The sequence below is a fragment of the Cervus elaphus genome, chromosome 12 (genome assembly GCF_910594005.1).
Source record: "Cervus elaphus chromosome 12, mCerEla1.1, whole genome shotgun sequence".
In the NCBI taxonomy this organism is placed as follows: domain Eukaryota; kingdom Metazoa; phylum Chordata; class Mammalia; order Artiodactyla; family Cervidae; genus Cervus; species Cervus elaphus.
The window spans coordinates 43,214,374-43,233,161 of NC_057826.1; positions in this window are offsets into that span (position 1 = coordinate 43,214,374).

The following is an 18,788-nucleotide window of genomic DNA, read 5'->3' on the forward strand; positions in this document are numbered from 1 at the left end:
GGTTGATATCAAGACTGTTTCTATGTGTCACCTTATTTGGGATAGGGGGCAAGGTAGATTTGGAATAAAAATGTACAACATCAAAAAAATTAATAAAAAATAAATAAAAACCCAAAACTCACAGATATAGAGAACTGATTGGTAGTGGTCAGAGGAGATGGCTATTGGTGGGGAAAGTAGAAGAAGGTGGTGAAAAGGTACAAAATTCCAGTTATACAGTAAGTCCTGAGGATGTAATGTACATCTTTCTGAGTATAATTGATAACACTGCATTGCAGAACTGTACGCTGCTAAGACAGTAGGTCTTAAAATTTCTCATCACAGGAAAAAATCTGTTAACTTTATGAGGTGATGGAAGTTAACTAAACTTACTGTGATAATCATTTTGCATTATATATATATTATATACATATTAATATATATAAAATCACTATGTTGTACACCTAAAACTGATGTTATATTCCAATTATATCTCAATAAAACTGGAGGGAAAAAATCCAAACCTAACCAACAAACAAGTAATTGCCTGCTCCCCCTAAACATGAAATAAAGATTGAAATATGCATAACATTAAAAGATTTGTCACCAGAGGAACCATATACAAGAAATGTGAAAGGAATGTAAAGGAAGTCCTTCAAGTCAAAAGAAAATGGTACCAGATGAAGGTCTGGATCTACAGGAAACAGTGAAGAGCACCAGTAGTAGTAAGTATAATGGGAAATGATATAAAGACATTTACCTCACTATTACACCTCTTTAAAAGACAACTGATTGCTTGAAGCAAAAGTAATAAAAACAGTTCTGGTTTTATAATATATGTATTGGTGAAATATAATACACGAAAACAATAGCTAAAAGACCAGGAGATGAGAATGAAAGTGAATTGTCCAAGTTCTTACACTGTGTATATAAGGTGTAATGCTTGAAGGTAGACTGTGATGAAGATACACAGTATAAACTAAAGTTAAACAACACAAAAATTAGTTATGATTACTAAGCCAAGAAAGGAAGTAAGGTGAAATTATTAAACAAAACAAAAAAACTTTCACTAGTCAAAAGATAGCAGGAAAAGAGGAAAGGGAACAAGGGACAGATGAGACAACAGCAAGACAGTAGATTTAAACCAACCATATGAAGAATTACAACAGATATAAAGGTTTAAACGAAAGGTCAGTAAAAATTTCTTAAAAGGCCAAATAGTAAATAGTTGACCTTTGCAAGTTAGAAAGTTTCTGCTGCAACTAGGTTAACTGCTGTTGTCACACAAAAGTAGCCACACACAATACACAAAGAAATGGATGTGGCTCTCTTCCAATAAAATATTATTTATGACAAACAAGGCCATAGTTTACTAGTCCCTTGTTTAAGAACCTCATTTCAAAGGCAGAAGTAGATTGGGGGAAAAAATTCATGACCTAAAAATATGCTGTCTATAAAAAATATTTTAATACGATATCCACAGATTAAAGGGTTTCTGTGGTGTCTCATATGGTAAAGAATCTGCCTGCATTGTGGAAGACCTGGGTTTGATTCCTGGGTTAGGAAAATCCCCTGGAGAAAGGAACAGCTACCCAATCCAGTATTCTTTTTTTTTTTTTTTTCCAATCCAGTATTCTTGCCTGGAGAATTCTGTGGAAAGAGGAGCCTGGTGGGCTACAGTCCAAGGGGTTGCTAAGAGTCGAACACAACTGAGCGACTTTCATTTTCACAGATTAAAAGTAAAACGATGGAAAAAATACACCATGCAAATATGGCAGAGAAGAAGCAATTCTGACTCCATATTGGAATGGTTTATTTGACTTACTTTTCATTGCTGTTGTTTCTATAATCATACATAAATCCCTGCCTCAGTAAACCCAGCTGCTCTGCCTGACTGTTGGGCTAAAGTGCCTTTCTTCAGTTCACAGGGAGATAATCTGACCATCCTCACCTGTGACTGGCTGCAGGAAGGATGAGATAGTTTGTGCTCTGTGTGCACATTCGCTCAATCGTGTCTGACTCTTTGGGACCCCATGGAGAGTAGCCTGCTGGGCTCTTCTGTCCATGGAATTTTCCAGGCAAGAATACTTCATTGGTTGCCATTTCCTAATTGAGAAAATCTTCCTGATCCAGGGATCCAACCTGCATCTCTTGCACTGCAGTGAATTCTTTACCACTGAATCATCCTGCTGCTGCTAAGTAACGTCAGTTGTGTCCGACTCTGTGCGACCCCACAGATGGCAGCCCACCAAGCTCCCATCCCTGGGATTCTCCAGGCAAGAATACTGGAGTGGGTTGCCATTTCCTTCTCCAGTGCATGAAAGTGAAAAGTGAAAGTAAAGTCGCTCAGTCGTGTCCAACTCTTCACGACCCCATGGACTGTAGCCTACCAGGCTCCTCTGTCCATGGGATTTCCCAGGCAAGAGTACTGGAGTGGGTTGCCATTGCCTTCTCCAACTGAGTCATCCAGGAAGTCCAATTATTAGAGAAATACAAATCAATGATACAATGAGGTATCACACCTAACACCAGTCAGAATGGCCATCATAAAAACATTTACAAACAATAAATGCTGGAGTAGATGTGAAGAAAAGGGAACCCTCCTACCCTGTTGGTGCCAGTATATATTGACATAGCCATTATGGAGCAGAGTATGGAGATTCCTTAGAAAACTAGGAATGAAACTACCATAAGACCCAGTAATCCCACTACTGGGCATATATGAAGAGAAAACCATAACTGGAAAAGACACATTTACTCCACTGTTCACAGCAGCACTATTTCTAATAGCCAGAACATGGAAGCAACCTAGATGTCCATCAACAGATGCATGGATAAAGAAGTTGTGTTACACAAACACACACACAGAGAAATATTACTCAGTCATAAAAAGGAATGAAATTGAGTCAGTTGTAGTGATGTGAATGAACCTAAAGTCTGTCATACAGAGTGAATTATGCCAGAAGGAGATAAACAAGTATCACATTAATGCATATAAATGGAATCTAGAAAGAGGGTACTGATGAACATATTTGCAGGGCAGAATTAGAGATGCAGATGTAGAAAGGGACTTGTGGGCACAGTGGTTGAAGGAGAGGCTGGGATGAATTAATAGAGCAGCACTGACATATATACACGACCTTGTGTAAGATAGCTAGCTAGCAGGAAGCAGGTGTTTAGCATAGCAACTCGGCTCAGTGGTCTGTGATGATCTTATGGGTGGGATGGTGAGGGGGTGGAGGGAGCCTCAAGAGGGAGAGAATATATGTATACTTATAGCTAGGTCACAGAAACCAATACAGCAGTGTAAAGCCACTATTCAATTAAAAATAGTGAAAAAAAATCTACAACCAATAAATGCTGCAGAAGGAAGGGGAATGTTCCTACACTGTTTGTGGGAATGTAAACTGATACAGCCACTATGAAGACCAGTAGGGAGATTCCTTAAAATACTAAAAGTAGAACTACCATATGACCCTGCCACCCCACTCTGGACATATACACAATGAAAATCATAATTCAAAAGATACATCCACACCATTGTTCACTGCAGCACTATTTACAATACCCCAGAGAGGGGAGCAACATAAATGTCCATGAACAGAGAAATGGATAAAGAAGATGTGGTACATGTACACAATGGAATGTTACTTGGAAAAAGGACAGAGATTGTGTCATCTGCAGCACCGAGGATGGACCTAGAGACTGTCATACAGAGTTCAGTATGTCAGAAACAGAAAAACAAACATCATATATAAACACATATACGTGGAACTAGGAAAATGGTATAGATGATCCTATTTGCACACAGACGAATAGACACAAACACAGAGAACAAATCTATGGACGCCAAGGTGGGTGGTAGCTGGGTGAGGTGAACTGAGCGATTTGGATTGACATATATATACTATTGATACTATGCATAAAACAGATAAATAATGAGAACCTAGTGAACTGCTCAGGGAACTCTAGTCAATGTTCATGGTGTCCAAACAACAAGGGACATACGTAAACATAAACATGATGTTTTCTGTATAACTAAAACATTATAAAGCAACTATACTGCATTAAAAACTAATAAAAAATAAAATAAAACCCTCAAACTCACAGAGAACTGATTGGTGGTAGCCAGAAGAGGCGGCTGGTGGTAGGGGAAGTAGAAGAAGATGGTGAAAAGGTACAAACTTCCAGTTACACAGTAAGTCCTGTGGATGTAATGTACACCTTGTGGAGTACAGCTGATAACACTGCATTGCTGATTTGTAAGCTGCTAAGAGAGGCGGTCTTTAAGGAAAAAATTTGTTAACTATGTGAGGTGGTGAATGTCAACTAAACTTATTGTGAGAACATTTTACATAAATATAAATTACTACATATAAAATCACCATGTTGTACACCTAAACTGATATTGTATTCCACTTATATCTGAATAAAATGGAGAGGAAAATCCAAATCCAACCAACAAACACATGATTGTCTGCTCCTTTAAACATGAAATACAGACTGAAATATGCATAACATCAAAGAATTTGTCACCAGCAGAACCATATATGAGAAAAGTCTAATGTAGGGGGGTGGGGCAAAAAAAATAATAATGTAAAGGAAGTCAGTCCGTCAAGTCAAAACAAAATGGTACCACACGGAGGTCTGGATCTACAGAAAAGAGTGAAGAGCAGGGGAGGAGCCAAGATGGCGGAGGAGTAGGACGGGGAGACCACTTTCTCTCCTACAAATTCATGAAAGAATAACTGAACGCAAAGCAAACTTCACAGAACAACTTCTGATCGCTAGCTGAGGTCATCAGGCGCCCAGAAAAGCAGCCCATTGTCTTCGAAAGGAGGTAGGACAAAATATAAAAGATAAAAAGTGAGACAAAAGAGCTGAGGACAGAGATTCGTCCCGGGAAGGGAGTCTTGGGCGGCATTGCTTGGGGTAGGGTCCGGGCCTGAGTGCCCTGAGGACAATCGGAGGGAGCTTCTGTGAGGTGCCAACTTGAACTGTGGGAGACCAAAAGAGAGAGAGTACATTAACCGGCCCGAACACACTGCCGGCCGTTCGCAGAACAAAGAGACCAAGAAAGTCCAGAGAAGAGCTCGCAGGCTGCGGACCGGCCCAGCCCCGCCGGAGGCAGGAGGCAGGGGGGAGGGGAAGGTCGCAGCGAGACACAGGGCGCAGGCACCCGACCGGCGCGGGCGGGGACTGGGGCTGGGGACGCGGAGGGCGGAAGGCGCAGGCACCCGATTGGCGCCAGCGGAAACTGAAACTGGGTCCGCGGAAGGGAGTGGGCGCGCCACACCTGGGGAGAGTGCGCCCACCAAGCCCCTGGCTGCCTGGACTGCTCTGACGGGGAAGGCACAGAGAGCAGGCGCAGCTTTTCCCTCCGTGCTTTTGTGGAACACCCGAGGGCTGGAACCTCGCGCAGCGCGTGGCGCGCTCCATATAGAGCAGCCGGGAGCCTGAGCAGCGCAGACGGAGAAAGCAGCGTCAGGCCCTCCCGGTAGCGCCAGCCCGTCCCCGCGACACAAGCCCGCCCTCACAGCACCAGCCCCTCCCTGCAGTGCCAGCCCCTCCCCGCAGAGCGACGGAACTAGCTACCTGAATAAGAGTCCACCTCCGCCCGCCTGTGTCAGGGCGGAAATGAGGCTCTGAAGAGACCGGCAAACATAAGTCAAATAAACAAAGGGAACCGCTTCAGAAGGGACTGGTGCAACAGATTAAAATCCCTTTAGAAAACACCGACTACACCGTAAGGGGCCTGTAGATACCCGAGAAGTGTAAGCTGGAACGAGGAGCTATCTGAAACTGAGCCGAACCCACACTGACCGCAACAGCTCTAGAGAAACTCCTAGATAGAATTTTACTTTTTTCTCTTTTTTTTCTTTTTTATTTATTCTCTTTTATTTTCCTTTAAAATCCCCTATTACTCCCCCATTACTCCTTAACTTTCATTTTCATAGATTTTTACGATTTTTTTAATTAGGGGAAAAAAAAATTTTTTTTTCTTTCTTTTTTTTTTTTTCTTTTTTCTTCTTTTTTTTTCTTTTTTCTTCTTTTTTTTTCTTTTTCTTTCCTTTTTCTCTTCTATTTTCTATTTTTCTTTTCCTCTTATTTCTTTTAAAGTCCTCTAGTACTCCTCTACTACTCCTTAATTTTCATTTTCAACACACTATAACCTTACAAAAAAAAAAAAAGGAAGAGAAGCCCTATTTTTAAACCGAAGATTATTCTCTCCCAATCTTGACTCTCTGTTTTCTACCTCAGAACACCTCTATTTCCTCCTTTCCCCTTCTCTTCCCAATCCAATTCTGTGAATCTTTGTAGGTGACTGGGCTACGGAGAACACTCTGGGAACAGACAGCTGCGTAGATCTGTCTCTCTCCTCTTGAGTCCCCCTTTTTCTCCTCCTGCTCATCTCTATCTCCGTCCTCCCTCTCCTCTTCTTCATGTAACTCTGTGAACCTCTCTGGGTATGCCTAACAGGGGAGAATCTTTTCGCCATTAACCTAGAAGTTTTCTTATCAGTGCTGTATAGCTGGAGAAGTCCTGAGACTACAGGAAGAATAAAACTGAAATCCAGAGGCAGGAGACTTAAGCCCAAAACCTGAGAACACCAGAAAACTCCTGACTACATGGAACTTTAAGTAATAAGTGACCGTCCAAAAGCCTCCATTCCTACACTGAAACCAACCACCACCCAAGAGCCAATAAGTTATAGAGCAAGACATACCACGCAAATTCTCCAGCAACGCAGGAACATAGCCCTGAACGTCAACATACAGGCTGCCCAAGGTCACACCTAACACATAGACCCATCTCAAAACTCATTACTGGGCACTCCATTGCTCTCCAAAGAGAAGAAATCAAGTTCCACGCACCAGAACACTGACGCAAGCTTCCCTAACCAGGAAACCTTGACAAGCCAATCGTCTAACCCCACCCACTGGGTAAATCTTCCACAATAAAAAGGAACCACAGACCTCCAGAATACAGAAAGCCCACTCCAGACACAGCAATCTAAACAAGATGAAAAGGCAGAGAAATACCCAACAGGTAAAGGAACATGAAAAATGCCCACCAAGTCAAACAAAAGAGGAGGAGATAGGGAATCTACCTGAAAAAGAATTTAGAATAATGATAATAAAAATGATCCAAAATCTTGAAAACAAAATGGAGTTACAGATAAATAGCCTGGAAACAAAAATTGAAAAGATACAAGAATTGTTTAATAAAGACCTAGAAGAAATAAAAAAGACTCAATTAAAAATGAATAATGCAATGAATGAGATCAAAAACACTTTGGAGGGAACCAAGAGTAGAATAACGGAGGCAGAAGATAGGATAAGTGAGGTAGAAGATAAAATGGTGGAAATAAATGAAGCAGAGAGGAAAAAAGAAAAAAGGATCAAAAGAAATGAGGACAACCTCAGGGACCTCTGGGACAATGTGAAACGCCCCAACATTCGAATCATAGGAGTCCCAGAAGAAGAAGACAAAAAGAAAGGCCATGAGAAAATACTCGAGGAGATAATAGCTGAAAACTTCCCTAAAATGGGGAAGGAAATAGCCACCCAAGTCCAAGAAACCCAGAGAGTCCCAAACAGGATAAACCCAAGGCGAAACACCCCAAGACACATATTAATCAAATTAACAAAGATCAAACACAAAGAACAAATATTAAAAGCAGCAAGGGAGAAATAACAAATAACACACAAAGGGATTCCCATAAGGATAACAGCTGATCTATCAATAGAAACCCTCCAGGCCAGAAGGGAATGGCAGGACGTACTGAAAGTAATGAAAGAGAATAACCTACAACCTAGATTACTGTATCCAGCAAGGATCTCATTCAGATATGAAGGAGAATTTAAAAGCTTTACAGATAAGCAAAAGCTGAGAGAATTCAGCACCACCAAACCAGCTCTTCAACAAATGCTAAAGGATCTTCTCTAGACAGGAAATGCAGAAAGGTTGTATAAACGTGAACCCAAAACAACAAAGTAAATGGCAACGGGACCACACCTATCAATAATTACCCTAAATGTAAATGGGTTGAATGCCCCAACCAAAAGACAAAGATTGGCTGAATGGATACAAAAACAAGACCCCTATATATGCTGTCTACAAGAGACCCACCTCAAAACAAGAGACACATACAGACTGAAAGTGAAGGGCTGGAAAAAAATATTTCATGCAAACGGAGACCAAAAGAAAGCAGGAGTCGCAATACTCATATCAGATAAAATAGACTTTAAAATAAAGGATGTGAAAAGAGACAAAGAAGGACACTACATAATGATCAAAGGATCAATCCAAGAAGAAGATACAACAATTATAAATATATATGCACCCAACATAGGAGCACCGCAATATGTACGGCAAACACTAACGAGTATGAAAGAGGAAATTAATAGTAACACAATAATAGTGGGAGACTTTAATACCCCACTCACAACTATGGATAGATCAACTAAACAGAAAATTAACAAGGAAACACAAACCTTAAATGACACAATGGACCAGCTAGACCTAATTGATATCTATAGGACATTTCACCCCAAAACAATCAACTTCACCTTTTTCTCAAGTGCACACGGAACCTTCTCCAGAATAGATCACATCCTGGGCCATAAATCTGGTCTTGGAAAATTCAAAAAAATTGAAATCATTCCAGTCATCTTTTCTGACCACAGTGCAGTAAGATTAGATCTCAATTACAGGAAAAAAATTGTTAAAAATTCAGACATATGGAGGCTAAATAACACGCTTCTGAATAACCAACAAATCATAGAAGAAATCAAAAAAGAAATCAAAATATGTATAGAAATGAATGAAAATGAAAACACAACAACCCAAAACCTATGGGACACTGTAAAAGCAGTGCTTAGGGGAAGGTTCATAGCATTACAGGCTTATATCAAGAAACAAGAAAAAAACCAAATAAATAACCTAACTCTATACCTAAAGCAATTAGAGAAGGAAGAAATGAAGAACCCCAGGGTTAGCAGAAGGAAAGAAATCTTAAAAATCAGGGCAGAAATAAATGCAAAAGAAACTAAAGAGACCATAGCAAAAATCAACAAAGCTAAAAGCTGGTCTTTTGAAAAAATAAACAAAATTGACAAACCATTAGCAAGACTCATTAAGAAGCAAAGAGAGAAGAACCAAATTAACAAAATTAGAAATGAAAATGGAGACATCACAACAGACAACACTGAAATACAAAGGATCATAAGAGACTACTACCAGCAGCTCTATGCCAATAAAATGGACAACTTGGATGAAATGGACAAATTCTTAGAAAAGTATAACCTTCCAAAACTGAACCAGGAAGAAATAGAAGACCTTAACAGACCCATCACAAGCAAGGAAATCGAAACTGTAATCAAAAATCTTCCAGCAAACAAAAGCCCAGGACCAGATGGCTTCACAGCTGAATTCTACCAAAAATTTAGAGAAGAGCTAACACCTATCTTACTCAAACTCTTCCAGAAAATTGCAGATGAAGGTAAGCTTCCAAACTCATTCTATGAGGCCACCATCACCCTAATTCCAAAACCAGACAGAGATGCCACAAAAAAAGAAAACTACAGGCCAATATCACTGATGAACATAGATGCAAAAATCCTTAACAAAATTCTAGCAAACAGAATCCAACAACATATTAAAAAAATCATACACCACGACCAAGTGGGCTTTATCCCAGGAATGCAAGGATTCTTCAATATCCGCAAATCAATCAATGTAATACACCACATTAACAAATTGAAAGATAAAAACCATATGATTATCTCAATAGATGCAGAGAAAGCCTTTGACAAAATTCAACACTCATTTATGATTAAAACTCTCCAAAAAGCAGGAATAGAAGGAACACACCTCAACATAATAAAAGCTATATATGACAAACCCACAGCAAGCATCACCCTCAATGGTGAAAAATTGAAAGCATTTCCCCTGAAATCAGGAACAAGACAAGGGTGCCCACTCTCACCACTACTATTCAACATAGTGTTGGAAGTTTTGCCACAGCAATCAGAGCAGAAAAAGAAGTAAAAGGAATCCAGATAGGAAAAGAAGAAGTGAAACTCTCACTGTTTGCAGATGACATGATCCTCTACATAGAAAACCCTAAAGACTCTACCAGAAAATTACTAGAGCTAATCAATGAATATAGTAAAGTTGCAGGATATAAAATTAACACACAGAAATCCCTTGCATTCCTATATACTAACAATGAAAAAACAGAAAGAGAAATTAAGGAAACAATACCATTCACCATTGCAACAAAAAGAATAAAATACTTAGGAGTATATCTACCTAAAGAAACAAAAGACCTATACATAGAAAACTATAAAACACTGATGAAAGAAATCAAAGAGGACACAAACAGATGGAGAAACATACCGTGTTCATGGATTGGAAGAATCAATATTGTCAAAATGGCTATTCTACCCAAAGCAATCTATAGATTCAATGCAATCCCTATCAAGCTACCAATGGTATTTTTCACAGAACTAGAACAAATAATTTCACAATTTGTATGGAAATACAAAAACCCTCGAATAGCCAAAGTAATCCTGAGAAAGAAGAATGGAACTGGAGGAATCAACCTGCCTGACTTCAGACTCTACTACAAAGCCACAGTCATCAAGACAGTATGGTACTGGCACAAAGACAGAAATATAGATCAATGGAACAGAATAGAAAGCCCAGAGATAAATCCACGAACCTATGGACACCTTATCTTTGACAAAGGAGGCAAGCATATACAATGGAAAAAAGACAACCTCTTGAAGAAGTGGTGCTGGGATAACTGGTCAACCACTTGTAAAAGAATGAAACTAGAACACTTTCTAACACCATACACAAAAATAAACTCAAAATGGATTAAAGATCTAAATGTAAGACCAGAAACTATAAAACTCCTAGAGGAGAACATAGGCAAAACACTCTCCGACATAAATCACAGCAAGATCCTCTATGACCCACCTCCCAGAATATTGGAAATAAAAGCAAAACTAAACAAATGGGACCTAATGAAACTTAAAAGCTTTTGCACTACAAAGGAAACTATAAGTAAGGTGAAAAGACAGCCCTCAGATTGGGAGAAAATAATAGCAAATGAAGAAACAGACAAAGGATTAATCTCAAAAATATACAAGCAACTCCTGAAGCTCAATTCCAGAAAAATAAATGACCCAATTCAAAAATGGGCCAAAGAACTAAACAGACATTTCTCCAAAGAAGACATACAGATGGCTAACAAACACATGAAAAGATGCTCAACATCACTCATTATTAGAGAAATGCAAATCAAAACCACAATGAGGTACCATTACTCGCCAGTCAGGATGGCTGCTATCCAAAAGTCTACAAGCAATAAATGCTGGAGAGGGTGTGGAGAAAAGGGAACCCTCTTACACTGTTGGTGGGAATGCAAGCTAGTACAGCTGCTATGGAAAACAGTGTGGAGATTTCTTAAAAAACTGGAAATAGAACTGCCATATGACCCAGCAATACCACTTCTGGGCATACACACTGAGGAAACCAGATCTGAAAGAGACACGTGCACCCCAATGTTCATTGCAGCACTGTTTATAATAGCCAGGACATGGAAGCAACCTAGATGCCCATCAGCAGATGAATGGATAAGGAAGCTGTGGTACATATACACCATGGAATATTACTCAGCCGTTAAAAAGAATTCATTTGAACCAGTCCTAATGAGATGGATGAAACTGGAGCCCCTTATACACAGTGAAGTAAGCCAGAAAGATAAAGAACATTACAGCATACTAACACATATATATGGAATTTAGAAAGATGGTAACGATAACCCTATATGCAAAACAGAAAAAGAGACACAGAAATACAGAACAGACTTTTGAACTCTGTGGGAGAATGTGAGGGTGGGATATTTCAAAAGAACAACATGTATACTATCTATGGTGAAACAGATCACCAGCCCAGGTGGGATGCATGAGACAAGTGCTCGGGCCCGGTGCACTGGGAAGACCCAGAGGAATCGGGTGGAGAGGGAGGTGGGAGGGGGGATCGGGATGGGGAATACGTGTAAATCTATGGCTGATTCCTATCAATGTATGACAAAACCCACTGAAATGTTGTGAAGTAATTAGCCTCCAACTAATAAAAAATTAAAAAAAAAAAAGAAAAAAAAAAGAGTGAAGAGCAACAGTAGTGGTAAGTATATTGGGAAATTATATAAAGATATTTACCTCACTATATACCTCCCTTTAATAGACAGTTGATGGCTTTAGTAAAAAGTGAAAAAAAATTTCTGGTTTTATAATTCATACTGGTGAAATACATGATAACAATATAAAAAATGCCAGAGCAGGAGAATGAAGGTACACTGTCAAAGTTCTTACACTGTGTATAAAATGGTGTATTGCTTGAAGGCAGGCTGTGCTAAGAATACACAGTATAAACTGAAGTAAAATAACACAACATAAAGTTATAACTACTAAGCCAAGGGGGGAAATAAGGTGAAATTTCAAAAAAAGTTTTCACTAGTCCAAAGGACAGAAGCAATAGAGAAAAAAGGGAGCAAAGGATGGATGAGAGAATACCAAGACAGTAAACCAACCATATGGATAATTATATTAGATGTAAAAGTGTAAACCAAAACCATGAAAACTTTTCTCAAAGGACCAGATGGAAAATAGTTGACCTTTGCCAAGTTATAAAGTCTCTGTTGCAACTATGTTAACTCTGCTATTGTAGCACAAAAGAAGCCACAGTCAATATGTTAAGAAATGGATGTGGTTATGTTCCAATTAAATGCTTTTTTACAAAATCAGAAAGTCTACCAGGCCATAGTTTACCAGGTCCATGTTTCAGTACCTCAACTCTGAGGCAGAAGCATACTGGAGGAAAAAGCATGACCTAAATATATGCTGCCTACAAAAATTATTTTAATATGATACCCACAGACTAAAAGTAAAAGGAAGGAAAAGGATGCACCGTGTGAATATGACAGAAAAGTGAAGTTTCTCAGTCGTGTCCAACTCTTTGCAACCCCATGAACGGCAGCCCACCAGGCTCCTCCATCCACGGGATTTTCTAGGCAAGAGTACTGGAGTGGGTTGCCATTTCCTTCTCCAGGGGATCTTCCCAACACAGGGATCGAACCCAGATCTCCCTCATTGCAGGTAAAGGCTTTACCATCTGAGCCACCAGGGAATATGACAGAGAAGAAGCAATTCTGATTCCATCTTGGAACTGTTTCTTTGACTTGCTTTTCCTGCTGTTGTTATTATAATTCTACATAAGGCCCTACCTCAGAAGACCCAGCCCCTCTGCCTGACTGCTGGACTAAAGAACTTTGTTCCGCTCACAGGGAGATAATCTGACCTTCCCCACCTGTGACTGGCTGCAGGAAGGAAGGGACCATGTGTGCTGTGTGTGTGCACAGTCACTCAGTCGTATGCAACTCTTTGGGACCCCGTGGACTGTAGCCTGCTGGGCTCCTCGGTCCATGGAATTTCCAAGGCAGGAATATTGGAACTGGTTGCCATTTCCTACTTGAGGGGATCTTCTTGACCTAGGGATCCAACTGACGTCTCCTGCACTGCAGTGGATTCTTTATGCTGAGGCAATTATTAGAGAAATTCAAGTCAAAACTACAATGAGGTATCACCTCACACCAATCAGAATGGCCATCATAAAAATATCTACGAAAAAGAAATGCTGGAGAGGGTATGGAGAAAAGGGAACCCTCCTACCCTGTTGTTGGCAATGTATATTGATAGAACCGCTATGGAGAAGAGGGTTGAGATTCCTTAAAAAACTAGGAATAAAACTACCACATGACCCAGCAATCCCACTACTGGGCTTATATGCAGAGAAAACCTGTAACTGACAAAGACACGTGTACCCCAATATTCAAAGCAGCACTATTTCCAATAGCCAGGGCATGGAAGCAATCCAGATGTCCATCGACAGATGCATGGATTAAGAAGTTGTGATATATGTATATACAATGGAATATTACTCAGTCATAAAAAGGAATGAAGTTGAGTCAGTACTAGTGAGGTGGATGAACCTAGATCTGTCATACAGGGGGAAGTCAAGTCAGAAAGAGATAAGTATCATATATTGATGCATATATATGGAATCCAGAAAAATGGCAGTAATGAACCTATTTGCAGGGCAGGAAGAGAGATGCAGAGAACAGACTTGCCGAAATAGCGGGGGGAGCAGTGGGTGGGACGAATTGAGACAGTTGCACTCACATATATACACTACCATGTGTAAAATAAACAGCTGGCAGGAAGCAGCTGTATGGCAGAGGCAACTCAGCTCAGTGCTCTGTGACGATCTTATGGGTGGTATGGTGGGGGTGGGAGGGAGGTTCAAGACGGAGGGAACAGATGTATTCTTATAGCTGATTCATGTTACTGTACAGCAAAAAGCAATACAACATAGTAAAGCAACTATCCTCCGATTAAATACAGTTTAAAAAAAAAACGAAGTCTATAACAAATAAATGACGGAGAGGGTGTGGAGGAAAGGAAATGCTCCTGCACTGTTGGTGGGAATGTAAATTGATACAGCCACTATAGAGAGCAGTATTCAGCTTCTTTACAAAATGAAAACAGAACTACCATATGATCCAGCAATCCCACTCATGGGCATTTTCCCAAAGAAAATCATAATTCAAAAAGATGCATTCACACCAATGTTCACTGCAGTACTATTTAAAACAGCCAGGACAGGGAAGCAACATAAATGCCAATCAACAGAGGAATGGATAAAGATTTGGTACACGTATACACTGGAATATTACTCAGCCATTAAAAAGGATGAAATAACGCCATTTATAGCAACATGGATGGACTTAGAGTGTGTCACATTGAATGAAGTCAGACAGAGAAGGATTAACATTGTATGACATGCCTTATGATACAACGGAACTTATTTACAAAACAGAAAAAGAAAATGATACAAATGAACTTATTTACAAAGCAGAAACAGACTCACAGACTAAGGGAACAAACTGAAGCTTGCCAGGGGGAAGAACAGGGGGAGAGACAGGAATTTGGGGACTGACATGGACACGCATGTGTGACCAGTTGCTTCAGTTGTGTCTGACCCTTTGTGACTCCTCTGTCCATGGGGATTCTCCAGGCAAGAATACTGGAGCAGGCTGCCATGCCCTCCTCCAAAGGATCTTCCCAACCTAGGTATCAAACCACACCTCCTGTGTCTCCTACCGCTGTATTTAAAATGGATAACCAACAAGGTCCTACTCTTTAGTACAAGGGACTCTGCTCAATGATATGTGGCAGCTGAGATGGGAAGGGAGTTTGCGGGAGAAAGGATACATGTATATGTATGACTGAGTCCCTTTGCTGTCCACCTGAAACTATTGCAACACTGTTCATCGGCTATACACCAATACAAAGTAAAAAGTTAAACCAAAAAAATCCAGTATGTTACTGGCACAAAAATAGAAAATACAAATCAATGGAACAGGACAGAGATCCCAGAAATAAACCCACACAGCTATGGTCAATCAATCTATGATAAAGGAGGCAAAGTCAAGAAGCAACAGTTAGAACTGGACATGGAACAACGGACTGGTTCCAAATTGGGAAAGGAGTACATCAAGGCTGTGTACTGTCACCCTGCTTTATTTAACTTATATGCAGAGTACATCATGTGAAATGCCAGGCTGGATGAAGCACAAGCTGGAATTAAGACTGCCAGGAGAAATATCAATAATCTCAGATACGCACATGACACCACCCTTATGGCAGAAAGTGAAGAGGAACTAAAGAGCCTCTTGATGAAAGTGAAAGAGGAGAGTGAAAAAGTTGACTTAAAACTTAACATTCAAAAAACTAAGATCATGGCATCCAGTCCCATCACTTCATGGCAAATAGATGGGGAAACAGTGGAAACAGTGACAGACTTTATTTTTTGGGGCTCTAAATCATGGCAGATGGTGACTGCAGCCATGAAATTAAAAGATGCTTGCTCCTTGGAAGGAAAGTTATGACCAACCTAGACAGCATATTAAAAAGCAGAGACATTACTTTGCTGACAAAGGTCCTTCTGGTCAAAGCTATGGTTTTTCCAGTAGTCATGTATGGATGTGAGAGTTGGACCATAAAGAAAGCAGAGCGCCAAATAACTGATGCTTTTGAACTGTGGTGTTGAAGAAGACTCTTGAGAGTTCCTGGGACTGCAAGGAGATCAAACCAATCAATCCTAAAGGAAATCAGTCCTGAATATTCATTGGAAGGACTGATGCTGAAGCTGAAGCTCCAATACCTTGGCCACCTGATGCAAAGGGCTGACTCATTCGAAAAGACCCTGAAGCTGGGAAGGATTGAAGGCAGGAGGAGAAGGGGATGACAGAGGATGGTTGGATGGCATCACCGACTCAATGGACAGAAATTTGAGCAAGCTCCGGGAGCTGTAATGGACAGGGAAGCCTGGCATGTTGCAGTCCATGGGGTCGAAAAGAGTTGGACATGACAAAGAGACTGAACTGAAAGGAGGCAAGACTATACAATGTAGGAAAGTCAGTCTTTTCAATAAATGGCGCTGGAAAACCTGGACAGTTACATGTAAAAAATGAAATTAGAAAACTCTTTACGACCATACACAAAAATAAGCTCAAAATGGATTAAAGACCTAAATGTAAGATCAGACACTATAAAACTCTTAGAGGAAAACAGGCAGAACACTCTCTGACATAAATTACAGCATTATCTTTTTCGATCCCCCTCCCAGAGTTATGGGAATAAAAATGAAAATAAACAAATGGGACCTAATTTAACTCAAACACTTCTGTACAGCAAAGGAAACCATAAACAAAACAAAAAGAAAATCCACAGAATGGGAGAAAATATTAATAAACAATGTGACTGACAAGGGATTAGTTTCAAAAATATACACACAGCTCATGTGGCTTAATATCATAAAAACAAACAACTCAATCAAAAAATGGGTAGAAGACCCACACAGACCTATTTTTCCAAATAAGACATACAAATGGCCAAGAGGCACATGAAAAGGTGCACAATATCATTAATTACTAGAGAAATGCAAATCAAAACTATAATGAGATATCACCTCACACCCATCAGAATGGCCATCATTAAAAATATCAACAAACAATAAATGCTGGAGTGGGTGCAGAGAGAAAGGAAATCTCTTATGCTGTTGATACGAATGTAAAGTGGTATTGCTACTCTAGAGAACATTATGGAGCATCCTTTAAAAAATAGGAATAAAACTACAATATGACCTAGTAATCCCACTAATGGGCATGTACCCTAACCCAGGGATCGAACCCAGGTCTCCTGCATTGCAGGCAGATACTTTACTGTCTGAGCCACCAGGGAAGCCTGAGAAAACCATAATTCAAAAAGGCACACGTACCCCAGTGTTCACTGCAGCCCTGTCTATGATAGCCAGGACATGGAAGCAATCTAGATGTCCATCAACAGATGAACGCATAATGAAGTTGTGGTACATATATACAATGGAAGATTACTCAGCCATGAAAAGCAATCAATCTCGATTCAGTTAATCTGTAATGGATGAACCTAGAGGGTATTATATCGAGTGAAGTCAGTCAAAAAAAAGAATAACAAATATCACATATTAATGCATATATATGGAATCTAGAAAAATGGTACTGATGAGCCTATTTGCAAGTCAGGAATAGAGATGCAGATATAGAGAATGGACTTGTGGACACTGCAGGATAAGGAGAGCGTGGGACAGATTGAGTGAGTAGTAGTGAAACATATACATTACCGTGTGTAAAACAGACAGCTAGTGGGAAGCTGCTGCATAACATAGGGAGCTCAGCCCGTGCTCTGTGATGGCTTAGTGGGGTGGGAAGGGGGAGCTGTTGTGGGGGGCGTTGAGAAGGAGGGGATATATGTATACTTATGGCTGATTCATGCTGTGTATGGCAGAAATCAACACAACACTAAAGCAATTTTCCTCTAACTAAAAATAAATTTTTAAAAATTTTGCTTAAAAAACAAACAAAAAACAGTTGCTGTCTGATTCTGCAATCCCATTCATGGGCACATATCTGGAGAAAAACATGCACCCCAATGTTCACCGCAGCACAGTTTAAAATAGCCAAGACATAGAAGCAACCTAAATGTCCACTGACAGAGGAATGGATAAAGACTATGTGGTACATATATTCAATGGAATATTATTCAGCCATTAGAAAGAATGAAATAGTGACTTCTCTGGTGGTCTGGTGGTTAAGATTTTGCCTTCAAATGCAGCGGGTGAGAGTTCAATCCCTAGTTGGGGAGCTAAGACCCCACATGCCTTGAGGCCAAAGAACTAAAATATAAAGCAGAAGCAGTATTGTAACAAACTCAATAAAGACTTTAAAAATGATTCACATTTTAAAAAAACTTAAAAAAAGAATGAAACAATGCCATTTGCAGCAACAGTGATGGACCTACACATTGTCATACTGAGTGACATCAGACAGAGAAAGACAAATATATGATGTCGCTTATATGCGGAATCTAAAAAATGATACAAATGCATTGACAAAACAGAAACAGATTCACAGTCTTAGAGAACAAGCTTTTGGTTACCAGAGGGGAACGGGCAGGGGTGTGGGGCATGGGGGCTGGGAAGGATAGTTAGGGAGTTTGTGATTAACATACACATAATACTATATATAAAATAAATAAACAATAAGGACCTACTGCTCAATAGTAAGGAACTCTGCTCAATAATATTTAGTAAGCTAAATGGGAAAAGAATTTGAAGAACAGATACATATTTATGCT